General features: G+C 37.5%; 1 long non-coding RNA gene across 4 annotated transcripts; it reads left to right on the top strand.

The window, feature by feature from the left end:
* The first annotated feature begins 2,278 nt into the window (after positions 1 to 2,278).
* LOC104103723 (uncharacterized) lies at positions 2,279 to 14,101 on the top strand. Of its 4 annotated transcripts, XR_011412966.1 has the most exons (9): positions 2,279 to 2,486; positions 2,731 to 2,814; positions 7,543 to 8,017; positions 8,111 to 8,326; positions 8,419 to 8,511; positions 8,603 to 8,719; positions 8,795 to 9,234; positions 12,811 to 12,879; positions 13,813 to 14,101. It is a non-coding gene; the product is annotated as an uncharacterized lncRNA (long non-coding RNA). The 4 variants fall into 4 exon arrangements; XR_687966.4 differs by lacking the exon at positions 12,811 to 12,879 and having other exon boundaries at positions 8,822 to 9,234; XR_687964.4 differs by lacking the exon at positions 12,811 to 12,879.
* The last annotated feature ends 2,512 nt before the right edge of the window (positions 14,102 to 16,613 follow it).

Genomic DNA, 16,613 nt, shown 5'->3' with positions numbered 1-16,613 from the left:
ATAAAGTATTCCATATACTTTTCAAAGTGTTATTTTGTATTATTCTCCAATTTATATTACAAAAATTCATACGAATAATCTTTATCTTTTTTTATGCTTTTAAATTTGATTTCTTGCATTTTTAATTATTAAATATTTATTAATTACTCCTTCAAACTATCTTTGGGTGATTAATTTTCTAAATTAATTATTTATACCCACATGCATATTTAATAATATTTTACTTCATTTTATATAATTATATTTGCATTTTTATAGTATTTACCCATTATTTGCAATAGTAGCGTATACTCTACAAATAATTGCATTTACTTTCAAAATAGTATTTTTATATTTTTACAACCCTAAGCCATTATTTTAAAGTATTAATTGCATCAATAGCATTTTTATATATTTATTAGCTATTTTTGAAAATTTACTTTTTCTTAATTTTTGCATGTTTTAATTCCAGCCCAAACCAGGCAAATTTCAGACCAAATAGGCCCAAAAACAACAGTCCAATTGCCAAACCCTTAGCCCAACAACCCTTGTCCCAAACCAAACGACCCCTTAAGACAACCCGGTCGGGACCGTCCAAACAACTCGCCCCACCTCCCCTTTTTATCTTGGCCGTTGATCTCATATGATCAACGACCCACAATAAACCTTTCCTTCTCCTTATATCCCCATAACCCAAACCCCAGACCCCATTTCTCTACCCAGCCACCTCTAAACTCTCTCAAATCCCCTTTTCTTCTGTAAACACTAAAAGCCGCCTCACTAATTTCTCTCCGATTCTGATCGAAAAATGGAATCAATCTATGATTCACCTACCTTATTTGTATTATCTCGCTAGTGTCACGCGTTTATGGTATTACTTAGGTACTTACCTAATTCTGGCAAGTACTATCTCCTAGATCAGACTGGATCGACTTCAACCTTCGAGATTTGGATGATGTTTTATCTATATACACAGAAAAAAAGGCTTGATTTCTCACACCAACTGGCTGATTTCAAACGCTGAACCCTAATTAGGGTTTGAAATTCGATTTCTCCTTTTATCGGCTACCTTACTGATTTGCATGGGGTATTTTCTTTCCTTGTTTATGTATGTGGGATTTCTTTCTTTGTTTGTTCGCCTAATTGAACACTATATAACCTCCCATAGTTTCCTCTTTAGGAAGACTTTTAATCACTCCTACTCCCTCACTTATTCACTCTGATTTTCTGAGACTATTGATTTCTTGGCTGGCCTAAAGCCCAGGCCACCGGAATTGATTCATTAACCTCCCCGTACGCGCACTGCTCAGAGCTCATTTGAAGCTCTTGCAAACTTTGATGCATTGGGTTTTGGGGTTCTGTTGTTCTCTATTTGCTACTTATAATTGAGCTAATGCTAGAACTTACTTTTTCTATTTACTTATTCATTAATTTGCAAATTGGTGAGTACCTTGACTCTTGCAATTTTATTCTTTTTTGCTTGTGTTCATGCTCTGTATATCCATGGTGTTTGAATTTTTTGTGAACCAATATGATTTCAATGTCGTGTTATCTTTGTTTGCAATCCTATCCGCCTTAAAGTTGTTTTGCAATCCTGTATTTTCTAGCATCCAAACCTGCCTAAGTCTTGAACTTTAATATATGCTCATTGTGTGTAACTTCTTGCCATCTCGAACCTGTTTATTTTACTATTTTGGTGTATACATGAGTTTCCTATGTTTGTTGCTTTCTCTTCATGCCTTGCTTTGGATTCTTGTATTAAAATTCCTAGGAAACTATTTCATACCCAAAAAGTTTTCGAATGTACTTCTTCTTGTTAAATCTTTCATGTCAACCTGCTACTTCCTTGGAATTAATCTATGATCATGTGAATCCCATATGCCAATACTGTTTCAACCCCTAGGAAAACATGTTCCTCTGCTATTTATTTCTCTGATCACTACAAGAAACTGGACTTATTGTGGCGACGTATTGTGGCGACCCATTTGGTTGCAGCAAAAGTTATAGTTTTAGCGGCGAATTTAAATGTTGCTACAAAATGACAATATTTAGTAGCGACTTTATTGGGTCGCCTCTGATATGTACAACTAAAGGCTGAAATATTTCATTCCCGCGAGAACAAAATTTTGGCTCCACGGATGTTGTGGCGACTTTAAACATGTCGCCGCTAATTATATTTTGGAGAGACAGGATCGCCTCTATTACTTAGTTATTTTAATTTTAAAAGAAAAAAAATAAAAGAGGCGCATAAAAATTAAAAGAACAGAAGGCCTTAAATGACCAAAATTATTGCTTTCTCCTCCATTTCTCAATTTTATTGTCCCTCTCACTAGAAACTCTCTCTCTTCTAAAAATCACTGCTTTCCCCTACTCTGCTCAAAATCCCTAAAATCATAAAATGTGAATCTCATATAGATGCTCCATTTCTCAACTCCTAATTAAAGGAAGAACTATGTTGGCTGCTCCGTTTCTCTGCTTCTGGTTACTGACCTAAAAGCTCAAATCATGTATGTGTTCAAATCTCTAATGCTTTTATTTTTCTTTTGGGTTATACGAAAGTATGTTGGATTTTCTTAGGATTTTCCAAATACAACAAGTATGAAGGGAAAATTTTACATTTGGGGTTCTTTATAATGATTCTAGAAGGCAAAATATTTAACACATAGTTAGCAATAATTATTATTTTAATATTTTTACATTGTATTCTCATATTTCATCTCAAATTTCTTTGACCCATTTGAATATTTACAGAAATTCGTACAGACTGTGTCATCTAAGTGTTGTTATTTGCTGATTCTAAGTCTTGACTGAACTCTCAGCTATATATTTTTCTGGGTAAGTGAAAGTTTCTTCTTGAAAGACCCTTTGGTATTGTTATTGTGATTGCATGTTTGGTATTTCATTCTTTTTCTGTTCTTATATGGTTATGTGTATTTTCAGATTATTTTTTTTGATAATTTTTATCTGGGTTTTGTTCGAACCTTCAATCTGAGATTTTTTATTTTTCTATGTTTCTCTTTTTTGGGTCGTCCCTCTTTGTATTTGTATACAACAATATTGATTGAAATATTATGAAATTATAGATTTCAGAATAAATTATGAATACTGTATTGAGCTACTTGTCGAATGTGCAATTTTGGGTTTGGAAAATTTAGGTCTAACCAAAAAATAAAAGCTCTTATCTTTTTTAGACTATGTGTCAGTTTCAACATCAAAATACTTTCTTAAAATTAGTGAATAACTCCTTTTGCCATATGATTTGATATTTAAACAGAAGGTAGAGTTAAAACATTGGAAGAAGATTAGTGGCAATATATGCTCTTGAGAAAATTAGATACTTTGCTGAATAATGGAACATGGTAAGAAATGAGTTGCTGTAATGTGTATCCAAGTCGTAATAGCTACTGTTATTCAAGCTTTTATCATAAGCAATCATTCTTAATCCTCTCGTAAGGAAGTACAATGTAATTCAGACTAATAACTGAAATTTGTTCATCTTTGCTCTTAATTTGTTCATTTTTGTTCATCTTTCTCTGGTAATTTTTTCATATTTGTTCATATTTAATTAATTCAATTATTTGTTTTTTTAAAATAAACAGAATGGATAAAAGTTGGTTAAATATTAGGAATAGAGTCGGCCAAAGGTATAGAGATGAAGTAGACAACTTTCTTAATTGGGCATTCAGTCAACCAACAGTGAACACTATGATTCGGTGTCCTTGTAAAGAGTGTATGAACACCGTGTTCAAGCTAAAAATTGGTGTAATAGGAGACTTATTGAGGAAGGGTTTCTGGGATTCTTATAAAGTGTGGGACTTGCATGAGAAAGTGTTAGTTAGAGTTGAAACTTCTAATGTCATAGTTAGTGATAGCATTAAAGATGATAATATTGCCGAAATGATTCACGATGCTTATGGATATACGAATGTAGAGGATAATAACAATAATTTAGAGGACAATAAAGAGCCAAATGTACATGCAACAAATTTCTAATAATTGTTAGAAGATGCTGAGACAGAACTTTATCCTGGTTGTAAAAAAGTCTCGAAGTTGTCTTTTGTTGTTAAGCTACTTCACTTGAAGTGCCTTAACCATTGGAGTAACAAATCGATGGATGCACTGTTAAGCTTATTTAAAGAAGTTCTTCCTGAGGGGTCATTTGTGCCAAATTCTTTCTATGAAGCAAAGAAAGTTCTTTGTGACCTAGGTTTGGGGTACACCAAAATAGATGCATGTCGGAATGATTGTATTTTATACTGGCGTGATTATGCCAATGTCCAATCATGTCCTAAGTGTGGTAAGTCTAGATGGAAGTTCGAAGAACATAGAGGCAAGAAAGTAGCTTATAAAATCTTGCAACATTTTTCAATCAAACCAAGGCTAAAAATTGTACATGGCAAGAGAGACAACTAAAAAGATGAGGTGGCATAAGGAGTAAAATATCGATGATGGTGTCTTTCGACATCCGTCTGACTCAATGGCATGAAAATCCTTCGATGCGCGGCATCCCACCTTTTCAGCTGAGTTAAGAAATATTCGGTTAAGTTTAGCAAGTGACGGGTTCCAACCTTATGGGAGCATGAGTTCTAATCATAGTATTTGGCCAGTCGTACTAGCTACGTATAATTTGCCACTATAGGATTGCTTAAAAAATCCGTATTTCATGATGACACTTCTTATTCCAGGTCCTAAGTGTCCAGGAAATGATATAGATGCATACTTACAACCAATGATTGAGGAGTTGAAGGAATTATAGGACGGGGTGGAGACTTATGATGCGCACTCAAAATCCAATTTTTTGATGCGTGTGGCTATCATGTGGACGATTAATGACTTCCTTGCATATGTGAAGGATGGTCAACCAAAGGCAAGCTTGTGTGCCCTTGTTTCCATAAAGATACACAATCGACTTCCTTACGTAGTAAGTTGTGTTATAGGGGTCATCGTCGCTTCCTTCCCATGGACCATTCATGGCGCAAAAGTAGGGCATTATTTGATCGGAAAGTTAAAATGGGAGTTACACCTAACCCTTTAACAGGTGATGAAGCACTTATGCAATTACAAGCTTTGGGTAATGTGACATTTGGTAAAGGGAAAAAGAGAAAGCGTGATGTTCCTGGAAATGCTTACAATTAGAAAAAGAAAAGTATCTTTTTCCAATTGCCTTATTGGAAGAGTCTTCTGTTACGACATAACCTTGATGTGATACACATAGAAAGAAATGTGTCTGATAATATTATATCAACTGTTATGAATATGGTTGGAAAGACAAAGGACACATTAAAAAGTAGATATGATTTGATGGACCTTGGAATCAGACAACGGTTGCATCCAGTTGAGGATGTGAATAATATTTTATTATCGACAGCATGTTATGCATTGTCCCTAGAAGAGAAGTTGAAGGTATACAATTTCTTAGCTGATCTGAAGGTTCCTGATGCTTTTTCCTCAAACATTTCAAGGTGTGTCAATGTACAGGAGAAAAGGTTACATGGATTGAAATGTCACGATCATCATGTATTGTTGCAAGATATTTTTCCGGTAGCTATACGTGGTTTGCTACCCAAGGAAGTGTGTGATCCAATTATAGCCTTGGAAATTTTTTTAAAGAATATATACTCTAAGTGCTTGACGATTGAAGATCTTGATATTCTAGAGGCAGAAATTCCTATCATTTTGTGCAAACTACAACTTGTCTTTCCTCCCGCGTTCTTTGATGTCATGGTTCATTTGCCAACTCACTTGACAAGTGAGGCAAAACTTGGTAGACCAGCTCAATACTGAAATACGTACCCTATATAGAGGTAATTCATTGTTCAATAGTTTCGATGCCATAATTTTAGAATGACACATTATATTAATGAGTCATTTTATATAGGTATCTGCGAACACTTAAGCCATATGTTCGCAACAAAAATCGTCCAGAAGGTTCAATTGCAGAAGGTTATTTGGCAGAGGAAAGCTTCATATATTTCTCACGATACTTAAAGAATATCTCAACCAAGTTCAATAAATCAGTTAGGAATGACGATGAATCTGTGGCAAATGATGAGATGTCTATCTTTAAAAAAAGTGGACAAACAAAAGGTGCTTCAGAAGGCATCACACTATCTCATGATGAGTTCAAACAAGTATGTGTATATGTGCTTTAAAATTGTGAAGAGGTTTCACAATTCATGGAGTAAGTCTCTTTTTAATTCCAAGATAGTTTCACATGAAAAAATCCGATTAGTCTTAACTAACTTACAATGTAGGGAATATACGAGAGAGATTGAAAGTCAAAGTTCAACGAGAGCTCCCACCTATGAGTTTCTTGATTGGTTTCGTGCATGTGTAAGTGTCTACTTAAATGACAATATTAATATTAGTTTAATCATCCCATCATGTTCGCAAGTCACAACATTGTTATTCGTCTTTGTAGATATTTGTACTATCTGCACAAGGACGCGCAAATGATAAGCTCATAAGCTTAGCCGTCAGTCCTATATCCTTGGTACATGGATATTCAACATTTGTGGTAAATGGATTTAGATTCCATACAAAATAGCTTGCGTTGAGAAGAAAAACGTAGAACAACAGAGTTCTTGTGAGAGGAGATGATTCAGACTCTAATAAGGAGTATTATGGCGTATTAGAGGACATTTATGAGTTATTTTATGTGGGAAATAGAAAAGTTTACCTATTCAAATGTCATTGATGGGATGTGGCTCGCTTAGGAAGAGGATATAAGATTGACAAATATGGCTTTACATGTGTCAATACTCGTTGTTCCTTGAATACAAATGAGCCATTTGTGTTGGCATCTCGGTCTGAACAAGTCTTCTACTTGGATGACATGGTCGATAAAGATTGGCTTGTTGTTGTAAAGACAAATCCTCGCGACCTTTTCAAAATGCCTGATAAAGATGATAATTATGTAGAAGTTGAAGAGGAAGCATCACCGAATGAAGAAGTTTATCAACAAGAGGAAGCTGGATTTAATACTTTGTGCACCAATGACCAAGAAAATATTTTTGAGGTATCTTTACATAGGGATAATATTGAACCACAAAGTATTAACTACGATTATGCAACTATGCAAGGTCAAAACAATATGCATAATGAGAAAGATGATTTCATTAATGACAATCATATAGATGTATCCGAGAGTGAAGATAGTGAAGAAAAGCTATTTGATGATGACGATGATGGGGAGGACACTGATACATCCTCTTGAAGACGAAGAAGCAAAAGACTAATGATATAGATGTTTACATATTGTTTTGAAAATTCTATGTAATTTTGTCCTTATTAGACTAGCAATGAAATTAGTTTGTTATACTTGTAGCTTTATGGCTACATATATATTATTTTGAAAAACATTCTGTATTGTTGTACTTATTAGACTAACAATGGAATTATTTTGGGATGTCTGAAGCTTTAATTTCATAATAGAATCAGTGGTGAACTAAAATCAATGCTTTACTCCAATATTTTCATCAATTTATTGATTCAATTCTCTGCTATATCAATTAATTTTTTCTCTAGTCTGATCAGTTCCTTCCTTTTTATTTGATGTTGCAGGAAATGAAAGGAATTGGACGAGGTAAAAGTGGGAGAGGCGGGACAGGCTATAGTCGTGGCAATATTCAAGGACGTGGCAATTCTGTAGCGGCGTCTCAGCCACACATACATCCAATAGGGACTACAAAGGCATCTCTAGAGACGGGACAATCATGTAACCCGAGTCAAGGACCTGATTGTGCATAAATACTAAAATTAGTGGTGATGGTATATGTTTTTTTACTTTGCAGTTTCTTGCAACAATAAAAAGAGAGGAAGAGGAAAATACAAATCTAAAAGTATAGATGTAAAAACTAAGTGTGGTGGCAAAATTAAAATTATGATTCCAGATGACATTGATAGAGCAGTAGGTTCTGGGGCTAGAGATATTATTAATTACTGTGGTTTGATCATGAGGAGCACTATATCGTTCTGAGATGGGAATTGGCAAAAGATTATTTTGAAACATGGAGAAGAAATGTGGTTGAAGATCAAGGTAATAAATTAATTTCACAATTGTATTGAATTTAGATTGCAAGATCTATTTATGTGGTTAGTATATCTAATATAATATTACATTTGTATTCAGGATAAATTTGAAGTTTCCAACGGGCTGCGAGAGCATAGATTTCAAGCCTTTGTGATCAGCACTATGCAAAGGCCTTTTAGAGTATGGAAAGCTCGACTCAGCATTCAGTAATCTAATTACAGTACTAATAAAGAAAGATTATCTCATCGACCTAAAGATGTTGAGCTCGAGGACTGAAAATACCTAATACAATATTTTGGAAGTCTGGAGTTTAAGGTAACTCAATACCTCAAGAGTTCTGCCAACCAAAGAGCATCATACCCATATTTGAATGATGGTTTATTAATATGTTTATTGACTTAGTGCAGGCTATAAGTGAGAGGAACAAAAAAAATAGGGAAAAGCAAATCACTAGGCATGCTTGTGGTACAAGATCTTTTGCAGAAGTAGAGGAATCTATGGTGAAAATACATATTTTTTTCAATGATCACATATGCTTATTTGTTATTTATATATTTTCTTATATATGTTTTCTCTGAAACTATATTATAGAGAAATCCCATTTCTGGAGAAATAGATACACCAGATAAAGTTTGGGATATCAAACATACACGTAAAGATGCAACAGGAGAACGTGTGTGGTTGGATCCATAATCACAACAAATTCATGTAATTCTCTAAAATAATAGACTTATTATCTTTTTGTATTCTATAAGTTACTTTTAATATGTTATATTATGTTAGGTGTAAATGATTGTGCATAATTGCAAGGTCAACTCCAAGAACTTATCACTCAGTAACAATCTGAAGAGATCGAGCATCCCATGACTAGAGATGAAATTTTATCCTCCGTACTTGGTGAGGGAACAAGCTATGTTCGTGAAAAAGGGCATGGAAAGAAGCCTTCCAAAAAGAGTTACATGCAGTAGGAAAACATAGAGGCCAACATCTCTTCTGCTATGGAAATTATGCATCAAGAGATGCAAGCCGATATGGATCGGAAGTTGCAAGAAGAACGTGAATAAATAGCTGCTGAATTGCGAAGGAATATGGAAGATGAGTTGCAAAGTAAGTTGGAAGAGGAGCGTGAACACGCGAATGTAGAAGTAGGCAAGATGATTAGTCTAGAAGTGGACAAGAGGATGCAAGAACAATTTGATGTTTTCATGACCACAATGCAAAAGGTACTTGCTCTGCTCCTTCTGAACAATTTTTCCTTCCTTCTGGACAATTCTTCCTTCCTTCTTGATAATTCTTCTAAGACTTTTTCTTCTTCTTCTTCTTCTTCTTCTTCTTCTTCTTCTTCTTCTTTAAATTTCGTCTTTTTGACAAGACTGTTGGGCTGTTGTATGCTTATGTAAAATCTGAATTTTTTGATGAGGCATATGAGAGAAAGAATTATCTTTTGCTTTGTTCCTACTGAATTCTTTGCTGGGAAATCTAAAAGAGAAAAAGAAGATCTAATGGCTCCATTTATTCAAGTGCAACAAAGATGGATAATATGATTACTTAAAGTCAAAATTGCATGAAGTATGATTATTTCAAGTATTCTTAAATCTTTACTCAGTTGTGTCCTATATTCATTATATCAGTCACAAAGAATACTTTTTTTTAAAGTATATGTATCATCTGTAATTTAGCACTACCTTAGTGTTACATTACCTTTCTCTAAGAACTGTACATCTCGTGTCACTTTTAGCACTACCTTAGTGTTACATTGTTGAACTTTAACTTTTTTTAAAATGCTTATATGTTTTCTTCCTCTTTTAGATACTTTTGAATAGGAAGACGTTAAGATCACAAGCCCTTTTAGACACTTTTATTTTCTTACGGCTCATGGGAATTGTATGAACTGTCATTTGGATTCTATTCTCTTGGGTTCTCTTTTTCTTTTTTCCCCTTTCAGATTTCTCGGAAAGTTTAGTCAAATTTGAAAGTCCACGAGGAGTCTTTCCTAAAATTTGCTGTAGCTTCTTTAGTTAAAATTAGTATTATTTTTTTATTCTCAGTTGCCTTTTATTTCTATTTGATCTGTTCTGTAAGAATTGTTCCCCTCAAGTTTCAAGCATATATGAGCCTAATCCTGATAGGATGTGTATTGGATTTTCAAGAAAAATCTATGCTGGGCTTATCTAGTCTTAAAGACTAGGTGCCATCACAATATTCTACGGAGGAAAATTGGGGTCGTTAATTGGGATCGTGACATCTTTATCACTACCGAACAATCTCCCTCTGTTTAAGATGTTATAATTTAACATTTATTCTACCATTAAGCTGGAATTACACTTGCCGTTTATATGAATTCTTGTATCGTGATTCGTCAAACCTTTAGCTTCTTTAAAAATGATTTCTCCAAATCAGTTTGTAGCACACATAATATATTGGTAGATGATCGGATGATCTACCTATATCAACCACTCACTCCTCTTTTGCCCCAATTTATATGTATATCATTTGGAGGGGGGAGAATTTCCCTTTTTGATTAAAATTCTTAAAATAATGTATTCCTAATAATTATCTCCAAGAGTATCTTTGTGTAGTTTTTAAAGTTGTATTAAAAATAAATCAAAGGAACAATGTAAATCAGATTCTTATATCTGGATGTGAGAAACTTAGCTTTTCTTTATCAGAAAATTGTTATTTTTGGGGGGATATTTATTCCAAGTTTTGTTAACTTAACTATAGAAAGAGCTTTAGCCACAAATTGAGGTGAGTTAGGCTTGTGATATAATATTTTCCTGTAATTGATCAAAAGTAATTTTAAAAGAGTTGTAAGTATATTGCTCTAGTAATTGAGACTTGTTTATTATATATATATATGTGTGTGTGTGTGTGTAAGTGAGTGAGTGAGTGAGTGAGTGAGTGAGTGAGTGAGGGAGTGTGTGTAACAAGTGAATAAGTCTTAAAAAATTAAATACATTTTTGAGTTGTATTTGCTATAAATAATCTTATTGATTTTTGTAGTATAGTTTAGTTATTTTGCTCGATCTCTATTATTCAACACTAGTCAACACAATCTATTATACGCTACTTATAGAATCACAAGTAACTTGAGTCGAAAAAAATAAAGTTTTCTACATGGAGGAACAAAAAGGATGACTAACCTGCAATTTGAACTTTGAACTTGCTGCTATGAAGGAGAATAGAGTTCTATTTGTATTTGTAAAAAGAAAACTGAATATTCATTGCTTTTGGGAGATATTAGCAGACTAACAGACAAGATAAAAATTGAGAAAGACCATAAATTAGGGCTTCAATCAATAAAAAAGGTCTTGACTTTTAAATTTAATACACTTCAGAGTAGCTATAATTGTATATGAATAACCTCCAGTGAAATGAATGTTTTTGGAGCGTATATGTCAGCATATTTAGTCATAGTTTTTCTGTAACGACCCGGCCTGTTGTTTTGAGAGTAATAGCCCCGATCCCTTATTAACTGCTTCCCCCGTATATTTTTCTGCTTATGTGACTTGCCGGAAGGTTTTGTTGTTGGTTTCGGAGTATTATTGGGACACTTAGTCCCTAAACGGAAGCTTAAGTCTTAGGATTTTTGACCGTAGTCAGAACTGTATGAAGACGACTCTAGAATAGAGTTTTGTCAGCTCCGTTAGCTCCGTTGGGTGATTTTGGGCTTAGGGGCATGTCCGGATTTTATTTTGGAGGTTTGTAGCTCATTTAGGGTTGAAATGGCGACAGTCAAATTTTTGGAGATTTTGACCGGTATTGGACTATTTGACATCGGGGTCAGATTCTGATTCCGAAAGTTGGAGTAGGTCCGTAGGGTTGAATATGACTTGTGTGCAAAATATGGGGTCAATTGAACGTGGTTTGATAGGTTTCGGCATCGGTTGTAGAAATTGGAAGTTTCAAGTTCATTAAGTTTGAATCGGAGGGTGATTCATATTTTTAGCATAGTTTGTTGTAATTTGAGGGCTCGACCAAGTTCGTATGGTATTTTAGGACTTGTTGGTATCTTTGGTTGAGGTCCCGGGGGCCTCGGGTGTATTTCAGATGCTTAATGGATCGAAAATCTTACTTGTGTTTTTGTTGAAGTTTCTGGTGTTTTTGCACCTGCAGTGGGGAGACCACAGGTACGGACTCGCACGTGTGGAAGATGGAGCGCAGAAGCGGACGGGGCCTGGAGCGTGAGGTTTTGTAGAAGCGGAAGATATCTGTAGGAGCGGGCGCGCAGGTGCGGCCCCCTTGCTCGCTGATGCGGACCCAACCTCTTAAGTCATTTCCACACCTGTGAGGGATTTTCTGTAGGTGCGGCATCGCAAGTGCGACTAGTGATCCGCAGATGCGGAATCGCTGGGCAGAAAAGATCAATTTCGAGGGTTTGATCTCATTTTCATTTTGGATCTTTGAGAGCTCGAATTGATGAGATAATTTGGGAGATTTTCAGAGGAAGCTTTTGGATAACGATTCTTAACCCATTTATGGTTATATTCCATTAACCTATCACTAAATTCATCTTTTAATTTCAGATTTGGGTGAAAATTTGGGAAAAATGGGAAAAAGTTATTCAACTAAGGTTTTGGGTTTTGATTGAGATTTTGATATCGGATTTGGATAATTTTGATACGAGTGAACTCGTGAGTGAATGTGTGTTCATATTTTATGACTTTTACCCGATTCCGAGACATGAGTCCGGGGAGGCTTTTTAGGGCGATTTTCGAAATTCTTGTTAAAGCCTTGATTTTATTAATTAAATTAGTCTAATATAGTTGTATTTATGGTATGAAATTATTTTTGGCTAGATTTGGGCCATTCGAAGTCGGATAATCGAGGAAAGGGCATTCTTACTGATTGATTGAGCTTGGTTCGAGGTAAGTGGCTTGCCTAACCTTGTGTGGGGAAAATCTCCTTAGGATTTAGTACTGTTATGATATGTGAGCTTGGTGTACGTCAGGTGACGAGTACGTACACGGGCTATTTGTTGTAAAAACCCGATTTATTTTACTGAGTAGCAACCTGTTTTCCCTTTCATTTGAGTTATACTGTTTATATGAGTATTAGTCTGTTTTCATTCTTAATTGAGCTATTCCAATATGTGTACTTATCATGTTTAGTCTAATATCACATGTCTACGTGCTTTAACTGCTTATTTGAACTCTGTGAAGCATCCCTAGTTGATTTTCTATTTTTCCTTGTTCTTTATCAGTATAACTGTGGAAATTTTGCTATTTGTTGTATTTATCGGTTTGAGATGTGTGTTTAATTTTGAGACTACGAGGCGGTACCTCGGGAGTTCTCCCTGTACATTTACTTTTGAGACTACGAGGTAGTTCCTCGGGAGTTTTTCCTGCACATTTACTTTTGAGACTATGAGGCGGTACCTCGGGAGTTCTCCCTATACATTTATTTTTGAGACTACGAGGCGATTCCTTGGGAGTTCTCTCTGTATATTTACTTTTGAGACTACGAGGCGGTACATCAGGAGTTCTCCCTGTATATTTACTTTTGAGACCACGAGGCGGTACCTCAGGAGTTCTCCCTGTATATTTATTTTTGGACTACGAGACGGTATCTCGGGAGATCCCCTGCTGTTTACCCCTATGTGTTGTACTATTGCCTTGCGGTGCTTCCTTTTGTTAAATTCTAGTCTCTTATTATACTGCATATATTCTCCTGCCTTATTTATTATTTACCAGTGGGCCTGACTTGACATCGTCACTACTCGACTGAAGTTAGGCTTTGCACTTACTGGGTACCATTGTGGTGTACTCATGCTGCTCTTCTGTACGTGTTTTTGTGTGCAGATCCAGGTACTTCTTATCAGCCCAGCAATTAGCTGAGAGTACTTGCTGCTGCAAGGAGACTTCAGGGTACATCTTCCACTTCCGTAGACCTTGGAGTCCCCTTCTATTCTCCCATATGTCAATTACCTTATGTACTTCTTTTGTTCGACTCTGGTGTAGAGAGACACTAGTTTCCTTCTGTAGCTTGTGACTTACGATGTTCTGAGTTTTGGGAAGACTGTGTAATTATAGAGTATTGATTATTGTACATGCTGTGCGGCATTTTTACTAGTTATTCAGTTATCCACTACTGTTAGTTGCCAAGTTTTACTTTCATTTTGTTATTTTCCACAATTTGTTTGGCTTACCTAGTCGTAGAGACTAGGTACTGTCATGGCATTATACGGAGGGAGTTTGGGCCGTAACAAGTTGGTATCAGAGCTCTAGGTTCATAGGTGTCGTGAGTCACAAGACAATTTATTAGAGTCTCACGGATCGGTACGGAGACGTCTGTACCTATCTTCGAGAGGCTATGGAACTGTTAGTAACAATTATACTTCTTTGATTCCTTGTCGTACGAAGTTGTTGGCATCAAGTTCTAAACTTCTTTATTCTATTCTGTCTCATATATGGTGAGGACCCATACTGGAGGATCTGACGACCAGGCACCCGCACCCCCTGCTAGAGCCGCGAGAGGCCGGGACCAGGGTAGAGGTTGAGGACGTCCATGCAGTGCAGCCAGAGCACCCGCACGAGCTGCTATAGAGGAGCCCCCAGTAGCTCTAGCTGGAGGGCAGACACCTGAGGTACCTGTTGCTGCACTAGCCCTCCAGGAGACTCTAGCCCAATTTCTGAGCATGTTCAGCACCTTAGCTCAGGCTGGATTGATTCCACTTGCTCCTGCCACATCTCAGGCCAGGGGAGGAGCACAGACTCCCGTCGCCGGTACTCCAAAGCAGTGGGTTCAGGTCGACCAGGTTCCAGAGATTATACCGATGCAACCGGTAGCTCCAGCTCATCCCGAGGTTAAGGCAAAAATTTTTGAGGCGGAGCAGCTCAGACTTGAGAGGTACAAGAAGTACCACTCTCCTACCTTTAGTGGATTGGCATCAGAGGATGCCCAGGGTTTTCTGGAGGAGTATCACCGTATTCTCTGTACTATGGGTGTAGCGGAGTCGAGTAGGGTTTCCTTTACTGCATTCCAGCTTAGAGGAGCAGCCTATCAGTGATGGCATGCTTATGAGTTGAGTAGTCCAGCTGAGGCAGCTTCACTTACATGGACTCAGTTCTCGGACATGTTTTTGAGAGAGTATATCCCTCAGAGCCTCAGGGACGCTAGGGTGCTATGACTCTGTCAGAGTATGCAGTTCATTTCAGTGATTTGGCCCGACATGCACCGGCCTTGGTTTCCACAGTTCGAGAGAGGGTTCGTCGGTTTATTGAGGGACTCCATCCCAGTATCAGGATTAGTATGGTCAGGGAGCTGGAGATGGATATTTCTTATCAGCAGGTTGTGAGTATTGCTAGGAGATTGGAGGGCATGCTCGCTCGGGATAGAGAGGAGAGGGAGGCCAAGAGGTCTCGAGAGTCTGGCACTTACAGTGGTACTCATGCCCCAGCTGCAGTTCGCCATGGTATGGGCTATGGGAATCGCCCCGTTCATTCAGCTCTTCCAGCCACCAGTGGTATTCCGGCCCCTTCTAGGCCCCAGAAGCCTTATTATGCACAGCCAATATCTAGTGCACCTCCTGCACGAGGTGCTTTTAGTGGCCAGTCCAGCAGACCTGGCCCGAGCCAGTCACAACAGCCACACCCTCCGAGAGCTTGTTTTGAGTGTGGCGACACTTACCATGTGGTGAGGGATTGTCCTAGACTTAGGAGGGGTGCAACTTCACAGACTTCTCAGCCACCGCGTGCTCCACCGGGTCGTCAGGCTATGATTCCAGCACCAGCTACCGCCCCACCTACTCAGTCAGCTCGAGGTGGGGGTCAGGGAGGTCGAGGTCGCCCTAGAGGGGGAGGCCAGGCCAGATATTATGCTCTTCCGGCTAGTACAGAGGCAGTTGCTTCCGACTCTGTCATTACAGGTATTGTTCCGGTTTGTCATAGAGACGCGTTGGTCTTATTTGATCCAGGCTCTATATATTCCTATGTGTCCTCTTATTTTACCCCGTATTTGGGCGTGTCTCGAGACTCCTTGAGTTCCCCTGTTTATGTGTCTACTCCTGTGGGAGATTCTCTTGTTGTAGCCCGCGTGTATCGAACGTGTTTGATTGCTCTTAGTGGTTTTGAGACCAGAGCCAATTTATTATTGCTTAGTATGGTAGACTTTAATGTTATCTTGGGCATGGACTGGTTGTCGTCCCATTATGCTATTCTTAATTATCATGCTAAGACCGTGACACTGGCTATGCTAGGTTTACCGCGATTAAAGTGGACAGGTACCTTAGAGTATACTCCCAGCAGAGTTATTTTATTTCTTAAAGCTCAACGAATGGTTGAGAAGGGGTGTGACGCGTATCTAGCTTATGCGAGAGATGTCAGTATTGATGCCCCTACAGTTGAGTCAGTCCCAGTAGTGAGGGACTTTCCAGATGTGTTTCCAGTTGATCTTCCGGGCATGCCTCCCGACAAAGATATTGATTTTGGCATTGATTTGTTACTGGGCACTCAGCCCATCTCTATTCCTCTGTATCGTATGGCTCCTCCTGAGTTGAAGGAGTTGAAGGAGCAGTTACAGGAGTTGCTTGATAAGGGCTTCATTTGGCCCAGTGTGTCATCTTGGGGTTCTCCGGTCTTATTTGTGAAGAAAAAAGATGGTT

The sequence above is a fragment of the Nicotiana tomentosiformis genome, chromosome 12 (assembly GCF_000390325.3).
Source record: "Nicotiana tomentosiformis chromosome 12, ASM39032v3, whole genome shotgun sequence".
Classification (NCBI taxonomy): Eukaryota; Viridiplantae; Streptophyta; class Magnoliopsida; order Solanales; family Solanaceae; genus Nicotiana; species Nicotiana tomentosiformis.
The sequence above is the reverse complement of the archived record's forward strand: the minus strand, read 5'-3'. Positions and strand labels throughout refer to the sequence as shown.